The sequence below is a fragment of the Rhinichthys klamathensis genome, unplaced genomic scaffold, assembly GCF_029890125.1.
Source record: "Rhinichthys klamathensis goyatoka isolate OS25496 unplaced genomic scaffold, OSU_Roscu_1.1 h1tg000682l_1, whole genome shotgun sequence".
Taxonomy (NCBI): Eukaryota; Metazoa; Chordata; class Actinopteri; order Cypriniformes; family Leuciscidae; genus Rhinichthys; species Rhinichthys klamathensis.
The window spans coordinates 139065-161436 of record NW_026607113.1 but is presented as its reverse complement, the minus strand read 5'-3'; positions in this window follow the sequence as shown (position 1 = coordinate 161436).

The window sequence follows — 22372 nt, the reverse complement described above, 5'->3', positions numbered from 1 at the left end:
TTTGTGAAGAGCCAACGTTGACTGAGAGCTGAGGATCACCGCCAACACCCGCCTCTGTAGCGATCATTTTACACGGATAGTTTTATAAACTTTCGTCGGAGACAACTGGGATTCACTGATAATCCGCTGTTACTGGTGAATGGGGCCGAACCGACTATCTCCCGCCTTGGCCTTCATCCTCCCATCCCGAAAGCAGTATCACTTAATATCAGCGTCGGCCGATAAAAAATAAAGATTATATATTTGAAATACATTTATTTTATGCTAAGTATACTACAAATACATGTACATGTTATTATTTAATATAAATAACCTGCAATTGTACTTTTAGTACACTGAATTGATATACTTAAGGTCTGCCAAATTGGAACAACTAATTTTATTCTTAATGCACTTTAGTTATCCGGAAATAGTGCTGAAGTTCAACTAAAGATATACTTAAGTATATTTGATTGTGCTAAAGTGGAACTACAGTATTGCAAGTGTAATGTACGTTATTACACTTTAATATCTTGCATTTAAAGACTGATATTATACAAAGGTCATACTATCCTTACTAATAGTGATATTAAACACTATTTAAGGCTTAATATTAAAAAAGGTGCATTGTGCAATAAAGTAGTACTCTAAATAAAGTTTAATTATATTTATATCAGTAAATCTCAAGCGATATGTCAGTAAAAAAGTTAATGGATTTGTAGTATACTTAGGCTGAAATAAATGTATTTTAAATAATTTTTGGTATAGGTTCTTTTCACTAGGGGTAATTTAAAGGTTAGTATGATGTAGTGTTGCACGGTACCATAATTTCAGTATTCGGTACCAATACCAGTGAAATACCCAAGCAAAATCACTGAAGGAAAGAGAAAAAAATAACTACATCCAGCCACAGCCTTAGATTAAATCAACTGAAGATAAAAGACAATAAATCTCTCAAGATCTCAGCAGAGGAGGATTAAACCGCTCCACAAACAGAATTACCAGCTTCACTTATTACTAACCAGTTTGACTGTATTTCTGTCATACATTTAAAGTCACCATTATGCTGATCAGTGTTAGCATAAGTTGGGCTCTTGACCTTTGACTAAATGTGAGTTAATTTCTCTTTCAGCAATTGTAATATTGTTTTCATAGCTATAGGTATGCAACGCGCATACCTATAGACCAGGGTTACTCAAACTCGGTCCTACAGAGTTTAGCTCCAACCCTGATCAAACACACCTGAGCAAGCTAATCAAGGTCTTCAGGATCACTGGAAACAGGTCTAGGATTTCTGGATTTCTAGTGATCCTGAAGACCTTGATTAGCTTGCTCAGGTGTGTTTGATCAGGGTTGGAGCTAAACTCTGCAGGACAGTGGCCCTCCAGGACCAAGTTTGAGGAACCCTGCTATAGACTAAACACGTGATGCACGCCGTCGGCGTTTTTTGCGGGTTTGCGTTTTTGAGGTTTACGCAGAGATAACCTTTCTGCAAGAACCAATGAGGTTCATTCTCATGTTACGCAGCACGTTTGAGCTTCAGCAAGAACCAATGAGGTTCATTCTCGTGTTACGCAGCACGTTTGAGCCTCTGCAGGAACCAATGAGGTTTATTCTCGTGTTACGCAGCACGTTTGAGCTTCAGCAAGAACCAATGAGGTTCATTCTCATGTTACGCAGCACGTTTGAGCTTCAGCAAGAACCAATGAGGTTCATTCTCGTGTTACGCAGCACGTTTGAGCCTCTGCAGGAACCAATGAGGTTTATTCTCGTGTTACGCAGCACGTTTGAGCTTCAGCAAGAACCAATGAGGTTCATTCTCGTGTTACGCAGCACGTTTGAGCTTCAGCAAGAACCAATGAGGTTCATTCTCGTGTTACGCAGCACGTTTGAGCTTCTGCAAGAACCAATGAGGTTCATTCTCGTGTTACGCAACACGTTTGAGCTTCTGCAAGAACCAATGAGGTTCATTCTCGTGTTACGCAACACGTTTGAGCTTCTGCAGGAACCAATGAGGTTCATTCTCGTGTTACGCAGCACGTTTGAGCTTCAGCAAGAACCAGTGAGGTTCATTCTCGTGTTACGCAGCACGTTTGAGCTTCTGCAAGAACCAATGAGGTTCATTCTCGTGTTACGCAGCACGTTTGATCTTCTGCAAGAACCAATGAGGTTCATTCTCGTGTTACGCAACACGTTTGAGCTTCAGCAAGAACCAATGAGGTTCATTCTCGTGTTACGCAGCACGTTTAAGCTTCTGCAAGAACCAATGAGGTTCATTCTCGTGTTACGCAACACGTTTGAGCTTCTGCAAGAACCAATGAGGTTCATTCTCGTGTTACGCAGCACGTTTGAGCTTTTGCAAGAACCAATGAGGTTCATTCTCGTGTTACGCAGCACGTTTGAGCTTCAGCAAGAACCAGTGAGGTTCATTCTCGTGTTACGCAGCACGTTTGAGCTTCAGCAAGAACCAGTGAGGTTCATTCTCTGGTTACGCAGCACGTTTGAGCTTCTACAAGAACCAATGAGGTTCATTCTCGTGTTACGCAGCACGTTTGATCTTCTGCAAGAACCAATGAGGTTCATTCTCGTGTTACGCAGCACGTTTGAGCTTCAGCAAGAACCAATGAGGTTCATTCTCGTGTTACGCAGCACGTTTGAGCTTCTGCAAGAACCAATGAGGTTCATTCTCGTGTTACGCAGCACGTTTGAGCTTCTGCAAGAACCAATGAGGTTCATTCTCGTGTTACGCAGCACGTTTGAGCTTCAGCAAGAACCAATGAGGTTCATTCTCGTGTTACGCAGCACGTTTGAGCTTCTGCAAGAACCAATGAGGTTCATTCTCGTGTTACGCAGCACGTTTGAGCTTCTGCAAGAACCATCATTCTCGTGTTACGCAGCACGTTTGAGGTTCTGCAAGAACCAATGAGGTTCATTCTCGTGTTACGCAGCACGTTTGAGCTTCTGCAAGAACCAATGAGGTTCATTCTCGTGTTACGCAACACGTTTGAGCTTCAGCAAGAACCAATGAGGTTCATTCTCGTGTTACGCAGCACGTTTGAGCTTCTGCAGGAACCAGTGAGGTTAATTATTGTGTTACGCAGCACGTTTGAGGTTCTGCAAGAACCAATGAGGTTCATTCTCGTGTTACGCAGCACGTTTGAGCTTCTACAAGAACCAATGAGGTTCATTATTGTGTTACGCAGCACGTTTGAGGTTCTGCAGGAACCAGTGAGGTTAATTATTGTGTTACGCAGCACGTTTGAGGTTCTGCAAGAACCAATGAGGTTCATTCTCGATGTTACGCAGCACGTTTGAGCTTCTGCAAGAACCAATGGGGTTCATTCTCGTGTTACGCATCACGTTTGAGCGTCTACAAGAACCAATGAGGTTCACTCTCGTGTTACGCAGCACGTTTGAGCTTCTGCAAGAACCAATGGGGTTCATTCTCGTGTTACGCAGCACGTTTGAGCTTCTGCAAGAACCAATGAGGTTCATTCTCGTGTTACGCATCACGTTTGAGCTTCTGCAAGAACCAATGGGGTTCATTCTCGTGTTACGCAGCACGTTTGAGCTTCTGCAAGAACCAATGAGGTTCATTCTCGTGTTACGCATCACGTTTGAGCTTCTGCAAGAACCAATGGGGTTCATTCTCGTGTTACGCATCACGTTTGAGCTTCTGCAAGAACCAATGAGATTCATTCTCGTGTTACGCAGCAAGTTTGAGCTTCTGCAAGAACCAATGGGGTTCATTCTCGTGTTACGCAGCACGTTTGAGCTTCTGCAAGAACCAATGGGGTTCATTCTCGTGTTACGCATCACGTTTGAGCTTCTACAAGAACCAATGAGGTTCACTCTCGTGTTACACAGCACGTTTGAGCTTCTGCAAGAACCAATGGGGTTCATTCTCGTGTTACGCAGCACGTTTGAGCTTCTACAAGAACCAATGAGGTTCATTCTCGATGTTACGCAGCACGTTTGAGCTTCTGCAAGAACCAATGGGGTTCATTCTCGTGTTACGCAGCACGTTTGAGCTTCTGCAAGAACCAATGAGGTTCATTCTCGTGTTACGCAGCACGTTTGAGCTTCTGCAAGAACCAATGGGGTTCATTCTCGTGTTACGCAGCACGTTTGAGCTTCAGCAAGAACCAATGAGATTCACTCTCGTGTTACGCAGCACGTTTGAGCTTCAGCAAGAACCAATGAGATTCACTCTCGTGTTACGCAGCACGTTTGAGCTTCTGCAAGAACCAATGAGGTTCACTCTCGTGTTACGCAGCACGTTTGAGCTTCTGCAAGAACCAATGAGCTTCACTCTCATAGTACGCAGCACGTTTGAGCTTCAGCAAGAACCAATGAGATTCACTCTCGTGTTACGCAGCACGTTTGAGCTTCTGCAAGAACCAATGAGGTTCACTCTCGTGTTACGCAGCACGTTTGAGCTTCTGCAAGAACCAATGAGATTCACTCTCGTGTTACGCAGCACGTTTGAGCTTCAGCAAGAACCAATGAGATTCACTCTCGTGTTATGCAGCACGTTTGAGCTTCTGCAAGAACCAATGAGGTTCATTCTCGTGTTACGCAACACGTTTGAGCTTCAGCAAGAACCAATGAGGTTCATTCTCGTGTTACGCAGCACGTTTGAGGTTCTGCAAGAACCAATGAGATTCATTCTCGTGTTACGCAGCAAGTTTGATCTTCTGCAAGAACCAATGAAATTCATTCTCGTGTTACGCAGCAAGTTTGAGCTTCTGCAAGAACCAATGAGGTTCATTCTCGTGTTACGCAGCACGTTTGAGGTTCTGCAAGAACCAATGAGATTCATTCTCGATGTTACGCAGCACGTTTAATCTTCTGCAAGAACCAATGAGATTCATTCTCATGTTACGCAGCAAGTTTGAGCTTCTGCAAGAACCAATGAGGTTCATTCTCGTGTTACGCAGCACGTTTGAGGTTCTGCAAGAACCAATGAGATTCATTCTCGATGTTACGCAGCACATTTGATCTTCTGCAAGAAACAATGAGATTCATTCTCGTGTTACGCAGCAAGTTTGAGCTTCTGCAAGAACCAATGAGATTCATTCTCGTGTTACGCAGCACGTTTGAGCTTCTGCAAGAACCAATGAGGTTCATTCTCGTGTTACGCAGCACGTTTGAGGTTCTGCAAGAACCAATGAGATTCACTCTCGTGTTACGCAGCACGTTTGACCTTCAGCAAGAACCAATGAGATTCACTCTCGTGTTACGCAGCACGTTTGAGCTTCTGCAAGAACCAATGAGGTTCACTCTCGTGTTACGCAGCACGTTTGAGCTTCTGCAAGAACCAATGAGATTCACTCTCGTGTTACGCAGCACGTTTGAGCTTCAGCAAGAACCAATGAGATTCACTCTCGTGTTACGCAGCACGTTTGAGCTTCTGCAAGAACCAATGAGGTTCACTCTCGTGTTACGCAGCACGTTTGAGGTTCTGCAAGAACCAATGAGATTCATTCTCGATGTTACGCAGCACATTTGATCTTCTGCAAGAACCAATGAGATTCATTCTCGTGTTACGCAGCAAGTTTGAGCTTCTGCAAGAACCAATGAGGTTCATTCTCGTGTTACGCAGCACGTTTGAGGTTCTGCAAGAACCAATGAGATTCATTCTCGATGTTACGCAGCACATTTGATCTTCTGCAAGAACCAATGAGATTCATTCTCGTGTTACGCAGCAAGTTTGATCTTCTGCAAGAACCAATGAGGTTCATTTTTGTGTTACGCAGCACGTTTGAGGTTCTGCAAGAACCAATGAGATTCATTCTCGATGTTACGCAGCACGTTTGATCTTCTGCAAGAACCAATGAGATTCATTCTCGTGTTACGCAGCAAGTTTGAGCTTCTGTAAGAACCAATGAGGTTCATTCTCGTGTTACGCAGCACGTTTGAGCTTCTGCAAGAACCAATGAGGTTCATTCTCGTGTTACGCAACACGTTTGAGCTTCTGCAAGAACCAATGAGGTTCATTCTCGTGTTACGCAGCACGTTTGAGCTTCTGCAAGAACCAATGAGGTTCATTCTCGTGTTACGCAACACGTTTGAGCTTCTGCAAGAACCAATGAGATTCATTCTCGTGTTACGCAGCAAGTTTGAGCTTCTGCAAGAACCAATGAGGTTCATTCTCGTGTTACGCAGCACGTTTGAGCTTCTGCAAGAACCAATGAGATTCATTTTCAATTTTACGCAGCACGTTTGATCTTCTGCAAGAACCAATGAGATTCATTCTCGTGTTACGCAGCAAGTTTGAGCTTCTGCAAGAACCAATGAGGTTCATTCTCGTGTTACGCAGCACGTTTGAGCTTCTGCAAGAACCAATGAGGTTCATTCTCGTGTTACGCAGCACGTTTGATCCTCTGCAAGAACCAATGAGGTTCATTCTCGTGTTACGCAGCACGTTTGAGCTTCTGCAAGAACTAATGAGGTTCATTCTCGTGTTACGCAGCACGTTTGAGCTTCTGCAAGAACCAATGAGGTTCATTCTCGTGTTACGCAGCACGTTTGAGGTTCTGCAAGAACCAATGAGGTTCATTCTCGTGTTACGCAGCACGTTTGAGGTTCTGCAAGAACCAATGAGGTTCATTCTCGTGTTACGCAGCACGTTTGAGCTTCTGCAAGAACCAATGAGGTTAATCATTGTGTTACGCAGCACGTTTAAGCTTCTGCAAGAACCAATGAGGTTCATTCTCGTGTTACGCAGCACGTTTGAGCTTCTGCAAGAACCAATGAGGTTAATTATTGTGTTACGCAGCACGTTTGAGGTTCTGCAAGAACCAATGAGGTTCATTCTCGTGTTACGCAGCACGTTTGAGCTTCTGCAAGAACCAATGAGGCTAATTATTGTGTTACGCAGCACGTTTAAGCTTCTGCAAGAACCAATGAGGTTCATTCTCGTGTTACGCAGCACGTTTGAGCTTCTGCAAGAACCAATGAGGTTCATTCTCGTGTTACGCAGCACGTTTGAGCTTCTGCAAGAACCAATGAGGTTCATTCTCATGTTACGCAGCACGTTTGAGCTTCTGCAAGAACCAATGAGGTTCATTCTCGTGTTACGCAGCACGTTTAAACTTCTGCAAGAACCAATGAGGTTCATTCTCGTGTTACGCAGCACGTTTGAGGTTCTGCAAGAACCAATGAGGTTCATTCTCGTGTTACGCAGCACGTTTGAGCTTCTGCAAGAACCAATGAGGTTCATTCTCGTGTTACGCAGCACGTTTAAGCTTCTGCAAGAACCAATGAGGTTCATTCTCGTGTTACGCAGCACGTTTGAGCTTCTGCAAGAACCAATGAGGTTCATTCTCGTGTTACGCAGCACGTTTGAGCTTCTGCAAGAACCAATGAGGTTCATTCTCGTGTTACGCAGCACGTTTGATCTTCTGCAAGAACCAATGAGGTTCATTCTCGTGTTACGCAGCACGTTTGAGCTTCTGCAAGAACCAATGAGGTTCATTCTCGTGTTACGCAGCACGTTAGATCTTCTGCAAGAACCAATGAAGTTCATTCTCGTGTTACGCAGCACGTTTGAGCTTCTGCAAGAACCAATGAGATTCATTCTCGTGTTACGCAGCACGTTTGAGCTTCTGCAAGAACCAATGAGGTTCATTCTCGTGTTACGCAACACGTTTGAGCTTCTGCAAGAACCAATGAGGTTCATTCTCGTGTTACGCAGCACATTTGAGGTTCTGCAAGAACCAATGAGGTTCATTCTCGTGTTACGCAGCACGTTTGAGGTTCTGCAAGAACCAATGAGTTTAATTATTGTGTTACGCAGCACGTTTAAGCTTCTGCAAGAACCAATGAGGTTCATTCTCGTGTTACGCAGCACGTTTGAGCTTCTGCAAGAACCAATGAGGTTCATTCTCGTGTTACGCAGCACGTTTGAGCTTCTGCAAGAACCAATGAGGTTCATTCTCGTGTTACGCAGCACGTTTGAGCTTCTGCAAGAACCAATGAGGTTCATTCTCGTGTTACGCAGCACGTTTGAGCTTCTGCAAGAACCAATGAGGTTCATTCTCGTGTTACGCAGCACGTTTGAGCTTCTGCAAGAACCAATGAGGTTCATTCTCGTGTTACGCAACACGTTTGAGCTTCAGCAAGAACCAATGAGATTCATTCTCGTGTTACGCAGCACGTTTGAGCTTCTGCAAGAACCAATGAGGTTCATTCTCGTGTTACGCAGCACGTTTGAGCTTCTGCAAGAACCAATGAGGTTCATTCTCGTGTTACGCAGCACGTTTGAGCTTCTGCAAGAACCAATGAGGTTCATTCTCGTGTTACGCAGCACGTTTGAGCTTCAGCAAGAACCAATGAGGTTCATTCTCGTGTTACGCAGCACGTTTGAGCTTCAGCAAGAACCAATGAGGTTAATTATTGTGTTATGCAGCACGTTTGAGCTTCTGCAAGAACCAATGAGGTTCATTCTCGTGTTACGCAGCACGTTTGAGCTTCTGCAAGAACCAATGAGGTTCATTCTCGTGTTACGCAGCACGTTTGAGCTTCTGCAAGAACCAATGAGGTTCATTCTCGTGTTACGCAGCACGTTTGAGCTTCTGCAAGAACCAATGAGGTTCATTCTCGTGTTACGCAACACGTTTGAGCTTCAGCAAGAACCAATGAGATTCATTCTCGTGTTACGCAGCACGTTTGAGCTTCTGCAAGAACCAATGAGGTTCATTCTCGTGTTACGCAGCACGTTTGAGCTTCTGCAAGAACCAATGAGGTTCATTCTCGTGTTACGCAGCACGTTTGAGCTTCTGCAAGAACCAATGAGGTTCATTCTCGTGTTACGCAGCACGTTTGAGCTTCAGCAAGAACCAATGAGGTTCATTCTCGTGTTACGCAGCACGTTTGAGCTTCAGCAAGAACCAATGAGGTTAATTATTGTGTTATGCAGCACGTTTGAGCTTCTGCAAGAACCAATGAGGTTCACTCTCGTGTTGCGCAGCACGTTTGAGCTTCTACAAGAACCAATGAGGTTTATTCTCGATATTACGCAGCACGTTTGAGCTTCTGCAAGAACCAATGGGGTTCATTCTCGTGTTACGCATCACGTTTGAGCTTCTACAAGAACCAATGAGGTTCACTCTCGTGTTACACAGCACGTTTGAGCTTCAGCAAGAACCAATGAGGTTCATTCTCGATGTTACGCAGCACGTTTGAGCTTCTGCAAGAACCAATGAGGTTCATTCTCGATGTTACGCAGCACGTTTGAGCTTCTGCAAGAACCAATGGGGTTCATTCTCGTGTTACGCAGCACGCTTGAGCTTCAGCAAGAACCAATGAGATTCACTCTCGTGTTACGCAGCACGTTTGAGCTTCAGCAAGAACCAATGAGATTCACTCTCGTGTTACGCAGCACGTTTGAGCTTCTGCAAGAACCAATGAGGTTCACTCTCGTGTTACGCAGCACGTTTGAGCTTCAGCAAGAACCAATGAGGTTAATTATTGTGTTACGCAGCACGTTTGAGCTTCTGCAAGAACCAATGAGGTTCATTCTCGATGTTACGCAGCACGTTTGAGCTTCAGCAAGAACCAATAAGGTTCATTCTCATTTTACGCAGCACGTTTGAGCTTCTGCAAGAACCAATAAGGTTCATTCTCATGTTACGCAGAATGTTTGAGCTACAGCAATTACCAATGAGGTTTGTTCTCGCATGTCAAGGAGGTTCAGTTGAGCTTCTGTTTATGTTTGCTGATCAATGCTTAAATGTGAATAAAAGCCTAAATTAAATCTGTTTATCATATAAAGCAATCAAGTCACTTCAGAAAATTTGGACTAAATCACTCAATTCATTATAGTTTATTAGTTTTACAATCTCTTTATTAACTACGTTATTAATAAGTTTAACAAGACTTGTTGTCTATGGAGGGACAGAAATCTCTCAGATTTCTTCAAAAAGATCTTCATTTGTGTTCTGAAGATGAACGAAAGTCTTACGGGTTTGGAACGACATGAGGGTGAGAAATTTATGATAGAAATAAAATGTTTGGGTGAATTAACCCTTTAAGAACGAAGTAACATTTCAAACAACATTTCACAATGTTGTTTGTAAAAAACTTTTTGAAACTTAAAAAGACAAAGTAAAAAAATCAAACAGTATTTTGCTGAATGCATGATCGTAGATTGGAGCAAATGCTTGTAGTCTGAAGTTCACCTGTACCGAACCTGTTTTCTACATAAAGACTGATCTGCTGTCTGGCAGTTTGTCAGAAGATCTGCTCTCCCTTGGCCACCTTTAAAATCTGGGCTCAGACTAGCTCATTTTAGGAAGAGCTTACATCCAAAAATAAAAGGTGCACCCAAGGACAGAGGCCTGGAATATTCATCCACTGTCATTGTACGACAGACACACACGCACACACACACACACACACACCAGGATGAAGCTCAAAATGAGCAGAAATTACGGCTTGTGTCCAAAACAGTCTCTGGACTGCTTTCATACAAAACTACAAAGACAGGAATCCTTGCACAACATGAAACAAGCAGCCCTAGACCCTCTTACACCCCTTCCATGTTTGTAATGTGGCATACGGGCCAGGACGGAGAGGCCCTCATGCTTCTGATAAGAAGTTCCTCAAGTTCTTATCATCATCCATCGCATATTATATCACATCTTATCAAAGTTTAGTGTTGAAAAGACCAAATGCCCACATAGCACACAGGAAAACAGTGTCTCAACCTAAGATGGTTTTGGCTCTTTGGTATCTGTACAGATACAAGATGAACATGGGCATCATATTTCCCACCTCCAGTACGACACGTTTCTCTGTGAAGTACGAACAAAGTTATGACACGGATTCCTGCGGTGTGAGGCTTATCTTCTGTTTTGACCACCATAGTAATTGCAATATGTGGAGCAGCAGTCCCAGTACAATCAAACTCCCTTACAAAACAGTGTCTTTTTAGTATCATTGAAATATTATTATAGCTTTATTAAATAAAATTTACATTTAATTAGTTTATATTTTTATATTTTCCGTTTTCATTTTAAATTTTTATAAAATTTTAGTAATTTAGTTGTGTTATTTTTATTTTGGTAACACTTTATGTACTGTATTTGTATAATGCATTATAAAGGTAGTCATATATGTTATAATATCTTTTCATAAATAATTGTAAACAAAGGTAAAATGCATTAAAATATTTGCAGATTCCTTTTTCCATCTGAAATTGGTTGAGTGTTGTGTTTTAGCGCATTAGACTTTCTAAAGGTGTGGTCAATGAATAGATAAGTATTATAATGTATTATAACTGTGGTTACAATTATTTATAAGATTGTACAATACATCATAAGATACATTACAAGGCATAATTAATACATAAAAAATACTTATATAATGCACTATATACAGTATATAAAGCCTAAAGCATAAAGTAAAATGTTACCATTCCCTTTGAGTGGATCTCAACACTGCGTCATGACGTTGACGCTATAGGAACTCTTATTGGCCAATAGCGTGGTCAGCTGACGTAGCACAAGCGTGTCACCAAGACCATAAGTAGATGCCTGATAAGCACGTCACCAGCTTCTTTGTCTTCAGAAAGCTGTTTGTTTTCATGTGTGTAGAAGTCTTGTCTCTTTTAGAAAATTTTTAATAAAAACAAAAAGACGTTTGTCTACTGTTTTTGTGTGAAAGAAATGGCATCAAAAAAATATAAGTAGTGTGTTTGCCATGCCCTAGCTATATTACCAGCATGGCTTGACATTAACGCCCGCCAAATGTTAACGCCTCTCTCTCATCTCTCCAAAATCAAGTTGACACACAAACCCGCATCCCTTTACTCACTCGTTTCGTTTGCTCCTGATGAATATTGTTGGCGTTACAGGGCTTGATTTTCGCGAGGGATTGCGCAAATTGAGCATCATTTTACTCATTCATGCAAAGTTTGTGCTCACACCCAAAGTGCGCGCACATAAAGACAAGTATATTGGCTATTTAAAACAGTAAAATGGGTCCGTGCATCAGGTCTTAAAGTGAGAGCAGCCTAATATACCAGGCTGCCACGTTTTTCCCTATGGTATCTATGTCAAAATTGTGGCCAGTGAAAATTATAAGCGGCTGGTGAGCTAAAAAGTTAATGTCAAGCCCTGATTACCAACGAAGATAAACACAATCTTTGTGTCATCTGCTTAAGAGCAAACCATCCTCAACAGGCTCTCGAGAGCCGATTGCCCTCATTGTGAGAAGCTCACTTTGAGGAAGCTCTGCTAACGTCTGGCTCACTTTGTGAGCCATGCGAGTCAGGTGGCGACACAGATGCCTCGAGCGCCCCTTCGTACCTAGACAGCACAGTCCTGTGCATTTTAAGAATAGTTTGAGGTGGTGACACACTCCTTAGACAAGCTAAATTTAGAATGGCCAGATGAGAAAGAAAATGTTAGGAGAAGTAAGCTTGATAAACGCTTCCTCACTAGAGTTGCCCAGTAGAAACCTGCCATTCTTCCCAGACCTCCATATTAAGCTATTAAGGTATTGAGGCAACCGAAACACAGCTTTTGTTCATTACCTCTTGATTTCAAATTACTCGTCTATTATGGGGCTTGGGGAGTATGGGTGTGCGGCATTGCCACACTTGTGAGCTATCTCTCCTCTGCATCAGCAACATCTTTAAAGAAGCTCCCACTGCCCTCAAGGCCCTGTATAGTTAAATTTGGCCTCATGGGCAAAGCTTATGAAGCAGAGGGTCAGGCTGGTGCGTCCCTGCGCACTATGGCTAATCTGCAGGTGTACCAGGCTGACCTGCTGAATGACCTGGACTCTGGTGAGGGTATTGACCCCAAGTAAGTCAAGGAACTCTGCCAGACCACAGACCTTGCCCTCGGTGCCACTAAGCAGATAGTCCGCTCCATTGGCCATGCTATAGCTGCTATTGTTGCCATGAAGAGGCAATTGTTTGGCATCAAAGAAAAAGAAAAATCTTTTCTCCTGTACGCCCTGGTTTCGGGCCTGTTCATGTTCCAGACGGCCAAAAAAGCAATCAGCCACGTTCGAGCAGGTCCTCCCTTGTCAGAGCGAGGAGCCGGAGGCTTCCTCTAGTAAGTGTACAACACTCATTTACGGATTAACAGATAATTATTTACCTAATACAGAACCTGAGGTAGTTTCTGTATTGTGGCACAATCTCGACATTAAAGTATAATGTTCCCTTAGATCTATCGTGACAACCCAATCCTCGGATTGAATATGAGACATGATAGCTTTGAGTGTTAGCATCTTGAATCTGTTAGTCTTCAGAGTACAGTTCAAAGCCCTCTGATCTAGAATTGGACTTCTTGAGAACAAGAAAATAGCAGATGTAGAAGCCTGACTCTCTTAAGGGAAGGTGATCTTGAAGGGGGGAGCACGGGTTGCCACGCTAGCCTTTTGCCCCTCCCTTTAACTCCAGGAGGAGCTAGGGCCCGGCTTACTTGTTGAAGCAGTCTCCGGTTTCTCACCTTGGGACCCATATTGGGGACATGTTAAAAGTAACGACAAATGCCTCCCTTACTAGTTGGGGATTGATCCTGGACGGGTCCTAAACTACTTTTTCTGACAGCAGCCTACATTTCAGGGAACACAAATGTGGGAGCAGTCATCCTGTCAAGGCAGGGGCTAAGGCCCGGGGAATGGAGACTCCTACCGGAAGTAGTGGTGCAAATTTGGCAGAGGTTTGGCAAAGTGGAAATAGACCTGTTCGCCTCCAAGGAATCGACCCACTGTCCCCTTTGGTTCTTCATACCTCCAGCTCTGTTAGGGCTGGATGCTTTGGTACAGGCGTGGCCGAGGCTATGTCTGTACGCTTTATCCCCGATTGCCCTGCTCCCCGGAGTTCAGGCCAGAGTTCGTCAGTACGGAGTTCGCTTATTGCTAGTTCTACCAGAAAGACTCGGGAGATAAAATGATATAACAAGCGTATATTTATTAACAGCTCGGCAAGCATGAATTTCTAAAGTTCTTTGGCGTAGGCCCCGTCCTTAGCGAGAAATGCGAGGGTAGCGGAATCTGCATGTCCTGCCTAATGAGGCCAGGGGTGCAGCCGACCGCCCTGGAGGTAAAGGAAGGGACCATCCTGGTGGTGGTGAGGAGGATGGAGGTAATTGGCAGCGTCAGTATCTGCGAACTCAGACAAGTAAGTACCAATCTTTTATACTGTGAGTGTTAGCACATGATTGGTTAGAAGTGAGGTAATACATGACACATTGATTGAGTCTTCCAAGCAGAACTTACGCTAAAGCTTTCATTTTCTCCATTTTGGCCAGCCCGAGTTTGGTTCAGCCCGAGGTATTGGTTCTGGCAAAGGGTCAAGTCAAGTCAAGTCACCTTTATTTATATAGCGCTTTTTACAATACAGATTGTATCAAAGCGCTTCACAGTAATAACATGAAAACAATATAACAAAGTTTGTTTCTAAAAGAAATTGCGTCAACGTCCACCTTAAGTAAGGCAGATCAATAATATTATTGAATATTAAATGTTAAATGTCCCCAACTAAGCAAGCCAAAAGCCAAGGCAACAGTGGCAAGGAACCAAAACTCCATCAGGTGACAGAATGGAGAAAAAAACCTTGGGAGAAACCAGACTCAGTCGGGGGGCCAGTTCTCCTCTGGCCAACGAAGGAACAGTGCATGATTCGGGCAGCATTACAAGTCAGATTGGATCGGAACATTTAGAGTATTTTTTGGAAGTCCAAGTATGCACGCCAGTCTTAAGACGAGTTGTTGAGGATCAGTGCGGTCCACCATAGAGAGTCCATATCGCCCGTGTTGAGTCGTCACTTCATAGGCTTTGTGATTGGAGCATCTGAAGTCTCCGTGAGAGGCTGGATACAAACTGGAGCTCACGAACGCCATTTTCTCGGGACTCGCGTCCCGAGATAACAGCAGAAAAGCAGAGGGAAAATAATTAGCGTAGCTGCTGTTCATAATGATGATTTCCATAACACAGGCGTAAATGACAAAACATGAAGACAGTGACTCTTGCGTCCCAAAATCACCCCCCTCCGTCCCCCACTCAACTCAGCCCAGCTTACTGACCTCTACGTCCCTCCTGCTGCTGAGACCTAACCACAATCTCACAATCTCTCCGCAGCCCAACCATACGCGCCAACCCGTTGACTAAGGCTGTCGAGCCCCACTGGTGCGTGAATAGGCAGTTTCAGTGGACAACGGTTCCGTATGGCATACTACCTACCGCAACACAATATCTGCCCAACCACCCGTCATTCACGCAATATACACAGGAACGTAATGACTGCAAATACTATGCAACCTATACAGATAACCTACAGTCTCTTCAAGTTTTATAGTATTAAATGCATTTGATCTGATTCAGCAGTATTATAAAAGGTAAGCATTATGTAAATGCTTGGCTAAAAAGATGCGTCTTTAATCTAGTTTTAAACTGGGACAGCGAGTCAGAGCCTCGAACAATATCAGGAAGGCTATTCCAGAGTTTAGGAGCTAAATGTGAGAACGCCCTCCCTCCTTTAGTGGACTTAGATATCCTAGGAATGACTAGAAGCCTCGAATTTAGTGATCTTAAAGAACGCGATGGATTGTAGGGCGATAGAAGGTCCATTAAATACACAGGAGCTAAACCATTTAGGGCTTTATAGGTCAGTAATAGTACTTTGTAATTGATACGGAACTTGATAGGTAACCAGTGTAGAGATGATAAAATTGGTGTTATATGATCATATTTTCTTGACCTAGTAAGAACTCTAGCGGCTGCATTTTGCACTAACTGTAGCTTGTTTATTGAGGATGCAGGACAACCGGCTAATAAAGCATTACAGTAATCTAGTCTCGAGGTCATGAATGCATGAACTAACTTTTCTGCATCGGAAACAGATAGCATGTTACGTAATTTAGCAATGTTTCTAAGATGGAAAAAGGCTGTTCTTGTAACATATGAAATATGATTTTCGAAAGACAAGTTGTGGTCTAGTATAACTCCCAGGTCTTTTACCGTAGAGGATAAAGTAACAGGACATCCTTCTATATTAAAGTTGTATTGTAAGTGGTTTTGTGGATAGTTTTTTGGACCAACAAGTAATACCTCCGTTTTATCTGGATTTAGTAGCAGAAAATTATGCGTCATCCAGCATTTTATATCTTTAAGACACTCTGTCAATTTTGATGAGTTAGTGTTTTCATCTGGCCCTGATGAAATATATAATTGAGTGTCATCAGCATAACAGTGGAAATTAATTCCATGTTTTCTTATAATATTACCAAGTGGCAGCATATATATTGAGAATAGCAGAGGGCCTAACACCGATCCTTGCGGCACTCCATAGTCTACTGACGTTATCTTCGATTTTTCCCCATTTAAACAAACAAAATGGTAACGGTCTGATAAATACGATCTGAACCAGCTTAATGCCTGTCCCTGAACACCAGTGTAGATTTGTAGTCGAAGAGTATTTTATGATCGATAGTGTCAAACGCAGCACTAAGATCGAGTAGAACTAATATTGAGATACAGCCTTGGTCAGAAGCTAAAAGTAAATCATTTGTAATTTTAACTAGCGCAGTTTCTGTGCTATGATGCGGCCTGAATCCTGACTGAAATTTTTCATATATCTCATTTTCTTGCATGAAAGAGCACAATTGAGCGGACACAGTCTTTTCTAGTATTTTAGACATAAATGAAAGATTTGAAATGGGTCTGTAATTTGCTAAGTTATTTGGATCTAATTGCGGTTTCTTAATGAGAGGTTTTATTACTGCCAGCTTGAATATTTTTGGAACATGACCTAAAGATAAAGACGAGTTAATAATATTAAGAAGAGGCTCTTCCACTACAGGTAACACTTCTTTCAGAAATTTAGTTGGTATTGGATCTAATAAACATGTTGTTGGTTTAGATGCAATGATAAGTTTATTTAGCTCTTCCTGTCCTATAGTTGTAAAGCGGTGTAGTTGTTCTTGAGGGGCGATAATTGAGGCTGAATCATAAGACACCATAGAGGATTGTACATTTACAATTGTGTTTCGGATGCTTTCTATTTTCTCATTGAAGTAGTTCATAAAATCATTACAGCTATACTGTAACGGAATAATTTGCTCGGGTGATGTCTGTTTATTTGTTAGTCTAGCCACGGTGTTAAATAAAAACCTTGGATTATTTTGGTTATTTTCTATTAGTTTGCGGAGATGCTCAGCCCTGGCTGCTTTTAGAGCTTTTTTATAACGTGACATACTGTCTTTCCACGCGATTCTAAAGACCTCTAAATTAGTTTGTTTCCATTTACGCTCTAAGTTACGAGTTTCTCTCTTGATAGCATGCGTAGCACTGTTGTACCATGGTGCTTTAGTTTTCTCTCTAACCTTTTTTGATCTAATTGGTGCAACAATATCTAATGTACTAGAGAAAATGGTGCTCAAACTGCTAGTCATTTCCTCTAGTTCATCTGTTTGTTTGGGTTCTCTGAGCAGCTGAGATAGATCAGGTAAGCTATTTGAGAATCTATCTATAGTGGTCGGAAGGATTGTTCTGCCTGGTCTATAACGTGGCGCAACATGACAAATTTCAGCGGTGCGTATTATACAAGTTACCATGTGATGATCGGTGAGATCGTCACTTTGCGGTATAATATCTATATCGGTTAGATTGGTTCCATATGATATAATTAAATCTAGTGTATGATTTAGACGATGAGTGGGACCACTGACATTCTGCTTGACCCCAAAGGAGTTTAATAAATCTGTAAACGCAGTCCCTAACGCATCGTTTGTGTTATCTACGTGTATGTTAAAATCTCCAACAATTATTGCTTTATCGGCATTGACCAATAGATCTGAGAGAAAGTCTGCAAACTCTTTTAGGAAATCAGCATATGGTCCTGGAGGTCTATATACAGTAGCCAAGGCTAGAGATAATAGGGATTTATTTCTTACATCTAAGAGCGTAACGTTTAGCACCAGTACTTCAAACGAATTAAACCTGTGACCTGTTTTCTGAGTAACATTAATAATATCTCTATAGATTGTTGCAACACCGCCGCCACGACCGATCAGACGGGGCTCATGTTTATAACAGTATCCTGGCGGGGTAGACTCATTTAGACCGAAATACTCATTTGGTTTAAGCCAGGTTTCAGTAAGGCAAAGTACATCGATCTATTATCTGTGACCATTTCATTTACAATAACCGCCTTAGGTGTGAGCGATCTAATGTTTAGAAGACCTAGTTTTAGAAATTGTTTTTGTTCACTGATATTTAGATTTTCAGGTTTAATTACAATAAGATTTTTCCTAGATCCTACAGTGGATTTATTATTTGGCCTCGCTAAACGAGGAATAGACACAGTTCCCTTTCAAGGGAACTTCGAGCTGCGTTTGAGACGCGGTGGGAACGCTCTGCGTGATTGCGTCATGAAGCACGTGTAAAATCAGTCCAATGGAAGCCCGATACGTCATGGGTGACGTCATAGACCAGGAAACTATAAAGCACCCTTGAAAACAGACCGCGACAGCTTCTGTTGTCTTCGGCAAGCGCTCTCTGTGATTCTGTCCTTGTCTATTTATTGTTGTTTGTCAAGCCCAATATACACTCACCGGCCACTTTATTAGGTACCCCATGCTAGTAACGGGTTGGACCCCCTTTTGCCTTCAGAACTGCCTAAATTCTTCGTGGCATAGATTCAACAAGGTGCTGGAAGCATTCCTCAGGGAGTTTGGTCCATATTGACATGATGGCATCACACAGTTGCCGCAGATTTGTCGGCTGCACATCCATGATGCGAATCTCCCGTTCCACCACATCCCAAAGATGCTCTATTGGGTTGAGATCTGGTGACTGTGGAGGCCATTTTAGTACAGTGAACTCATTGTCATGTTCAAGAAACCAATTTGAAATGATTAGAGCTTTGTGACATGGTGGAAGTAGCCATCAGATGATGGGTACATGGTGGCCATAAAGGGATGGACATGGTCAGAAACAATGCTCAGGTAGGCCGTGGCATTTAAACGATGCCCAATTGGCACTAAGGGGCCTAAAGTGTGCCAGGAAAACATCCCCCACACCATTACACCACCACCACCAGCCTGCACAGTGGTAACAAGGCATGATGGTTCCATGTTCTCATTCTGTTTACGCCAAATTCTGACTCTAACATCTGAATGTCTCAACAGAAATCGAGACTCATCAGACCAGGCAACATTTTTCCAGTCTTCAACTGTTCAATTTTGGTGAGCTCTTGCAAATTGTAGCCTCTTTTTCCTATTTGTAGTGGAGATGAGTGGTACCCGGTGGAGTCTTCTGCTGTTGTAGCCCATCCGCCTCAAGGTTGTGCGTGTTGTGGCTTCACAAATGCTTTGCTGCATACCTCGGTTGTAACGAGTGGTTATTTCAGTCACTGTTGCCCTTCTATCAGCTCGAACCAGTCTGGCCATTCTCCTCTGACCTCTGGCATCAACAAGGCATTTCCGCCCACAGAACTGCCGCTCACTGGATGTTTTTTCTTTTTCGGACCATTCTCTGTAAACCCTAGAGATGGTTGTGCGTGAAAATCCCAGTAGATTAGCAGTTTCTGAAATACTCAGACCAGCCCTTCTGGCACCAACAATCATGCCACGTTCAAAGTCACTCAAATCACCTTTCTTCCCCATACTGATGCTCGGTTTGAACTGCAGGAGATTGTCTTGACCATGTCTACATGCCTAAATGCACTGAGTTGCCACCATGTCATTGGCTGCTTAGAAATTAAGTGTTAACGAGCAGTTGGACAGGTGTACCTAATAAAGTGGCCGGTGAGTGTATATATCACTATCTATCATTATGGCGAGCAAAGCAATATTATAGACGTTGTGTTGTTCCCTGCCCTCGTTACATCACGGGTGGGGACACACATCAGCTTTTTGTTGCTGTTTGGGAGTGGAGCATGCAACAGTCATTTCTCGAGGGATCTGACTGTGCATTGCGAGAAGCTGTCCGTGAGGACGCTCCGCTCCCGCCGGGCGTTCTTCGAGGAGGACGTTTCGGTTCGCGTTCCCCGAGCGGGTCTCTCTGTTGCCGAGGCTCGGAGACGGCTCGTATTTCGGGGTTCGAAAACGGATCTGACAGCGGGGGTTGGGACGGGCTCCGCCCTTTCTCAGCTTTCACATGCCAGATCTAGTGTGCTGCGATTTCCAGTTCCGAGGAATTGGTATCGTTAGTGTTTTGTTTAATAAGAAAGAGAACAAAACAAATACAAATCTTTATAAAAAGGCAGATGTTTGAGTTTTCAGTGAATAAATTTTCCAGCTCATAACTCTGTTGAATAAAGAGGAGCTTTTTTTAAAGAAAAAAAGGAGGTTTTATCTAGTGCTGTTGCCAGTTAAATATTTACTGGCCAGTTGAACATTATGAGATTGAAAATAAAGAAGAGTTTGTTAGATGAACTGTATCTTAAAACAGGAAAACTCTGTATCTCAGCCTCCTCGTCGGGGACTGTGGTTTTTCCCTATCTCCACACTGAGGTGTCGAGATTGTGGAATAAACCGGTTTGTATTTTATGTGTTTAATCCCCAGATGTCTGACTATAGTAATGTTTGGGTATTAAGTATCATAGTATGACATTGCCTCGGGTTAAAGAGACGCTTGCGAGCTTTCTCTCTCCCGAGTCGGTGTTATCGTTATTAACCCCGACGTTACCCACCAGCCATCTTAATAATGAATACATTTTTATTAGGCAGCGCTGGTGGGTAGAGTATATAAGGACATGGATGAATGTGAGGGGCGACTCTCTGAGGAGGGTCGCAGCGCTGCCAGTTCGGTTGTTTCCTGCTGGTGGCCGCAGAGTGATATATATGTATATATATATAAGTTTTTTCTGATATAAAGATAAAGGAAAATAAAGATATAATTATGTCTGTTCTTCTGGACGCTCCGCTTTCAAGAAAACTAAGAAATAAACCATTCAGCGGCGTTCCAGAGGTTTCTTCCTCACCAATCTAATGTTCCTGAGACGGCTTGGGGTGCGACTCTCTGAGGAGGGTCGCAGCGCTGCCAGTTCGGTTGTTCCCTGCCGGTTCGCCGTTCAGGGCACCGAGGTGTCAGCGTCCCCATACGATCCTCCGAGGAGGATCGTAGAGCGGTCAGTTCGGTTGTTCCCTGCCGGTTCGCCGCTTCAGGGCACCGTAGTGACTGTTCAACCAAGGGACGGTTTTGAGAAATCGTTTTTCCTCTGGGGTGCAACTCTTTGAGGAGGGTTGCAGCGCTGCCAGTTCGGTTGTTCCCTGCCGGTTCGCCGTTCAGGGCACCGAGGTGTCAGCATCCCCATACGATCCTCCGAGGAGGGTCGTAGAATGGTCAGTTCGGTTGTTCCCTGCCGGTTCGCCGCTTCAGGGCGCCGTAGTGACTGTTCAAACAAATCCAGAGGCCAGTCTTGAGAGACTGGTTCCCCTAGTAAATTTCTGGCAGCGTGGAAACTACTGCCACATATTTCTCAGTGGGTCCTGCACACTATAGAAAAGGGTTTCAGCGGTTCTCGTTCGCCCAGATTTCTAGGGGTCCCTCCTCTCATTGGTGGACCCCGAGCAGGCTTTGGTTATGGAGCAGGAAGTACTGTCACTTCTGCAAAAGGAGCTGTAGAAGGGGTTCCTCCTCCCAGCAGACAGCCATTACTTCATTGTTTCCGAAAGAGGATGAGGGAGGTTCCCGAGGTTTGCTTTCGGGGGCGAAGCATACCATTATCGGGTTCTTCCATTCGGCCTAGGTTTATTACCCCACACCTTTACAGTATGCGTGGATGCAGCTCTGGCTCTTCTGAGACTCCAGGGCATTCGCGTATTATACTACATCAATGATTGGTTGCTCCTAGCTCAATCTGAGTTTATGGCAGTTCGGCATCGAGATGTCGTTCTGTCTCATTAAGGATGTTGGGGTTGCCTCTCAACGCCAAGAAGAGTGTGCTCTGAGGACCACTTTTCTGGGTGTAGCAATTCTTACAGCCGTAATGGGGTATATCTAGGCCAGTCACTCACTGTGAAACAGTTTCAGACGGGTGGGTCTCATGGCAGTTGCGTCCAACGTATTACTTTTGGCCTTCTGTTCATGAGACCCCTGCAGTGGTGGCTCAGGACCAAGGGGTTTTCTCCGAGGGGAAATACGTTTTCGCATGATCAAGGTCACGCGGCTATGCCTTCGTGCTTCGGTCATGTGGAAGAACCTTGGTTCCTCGCCCAGGCCCAGTGTTGGGGGCTTCTTGTCGACGCATATTGCTATCGACGGATGCTTCCCTCACAAGTGGGGGCGATCATGAGTGGTTGCTCGGCGAATGGCGGACAACACACTGATGGTCTCGTATATCAGAGCAGATATCCTGTTGAGGCAGGGGCTGAGGCCCAGGGGATTGGAGACTTCACCCCGAGGTGGTGGAGCTTCTTAGGGAGAA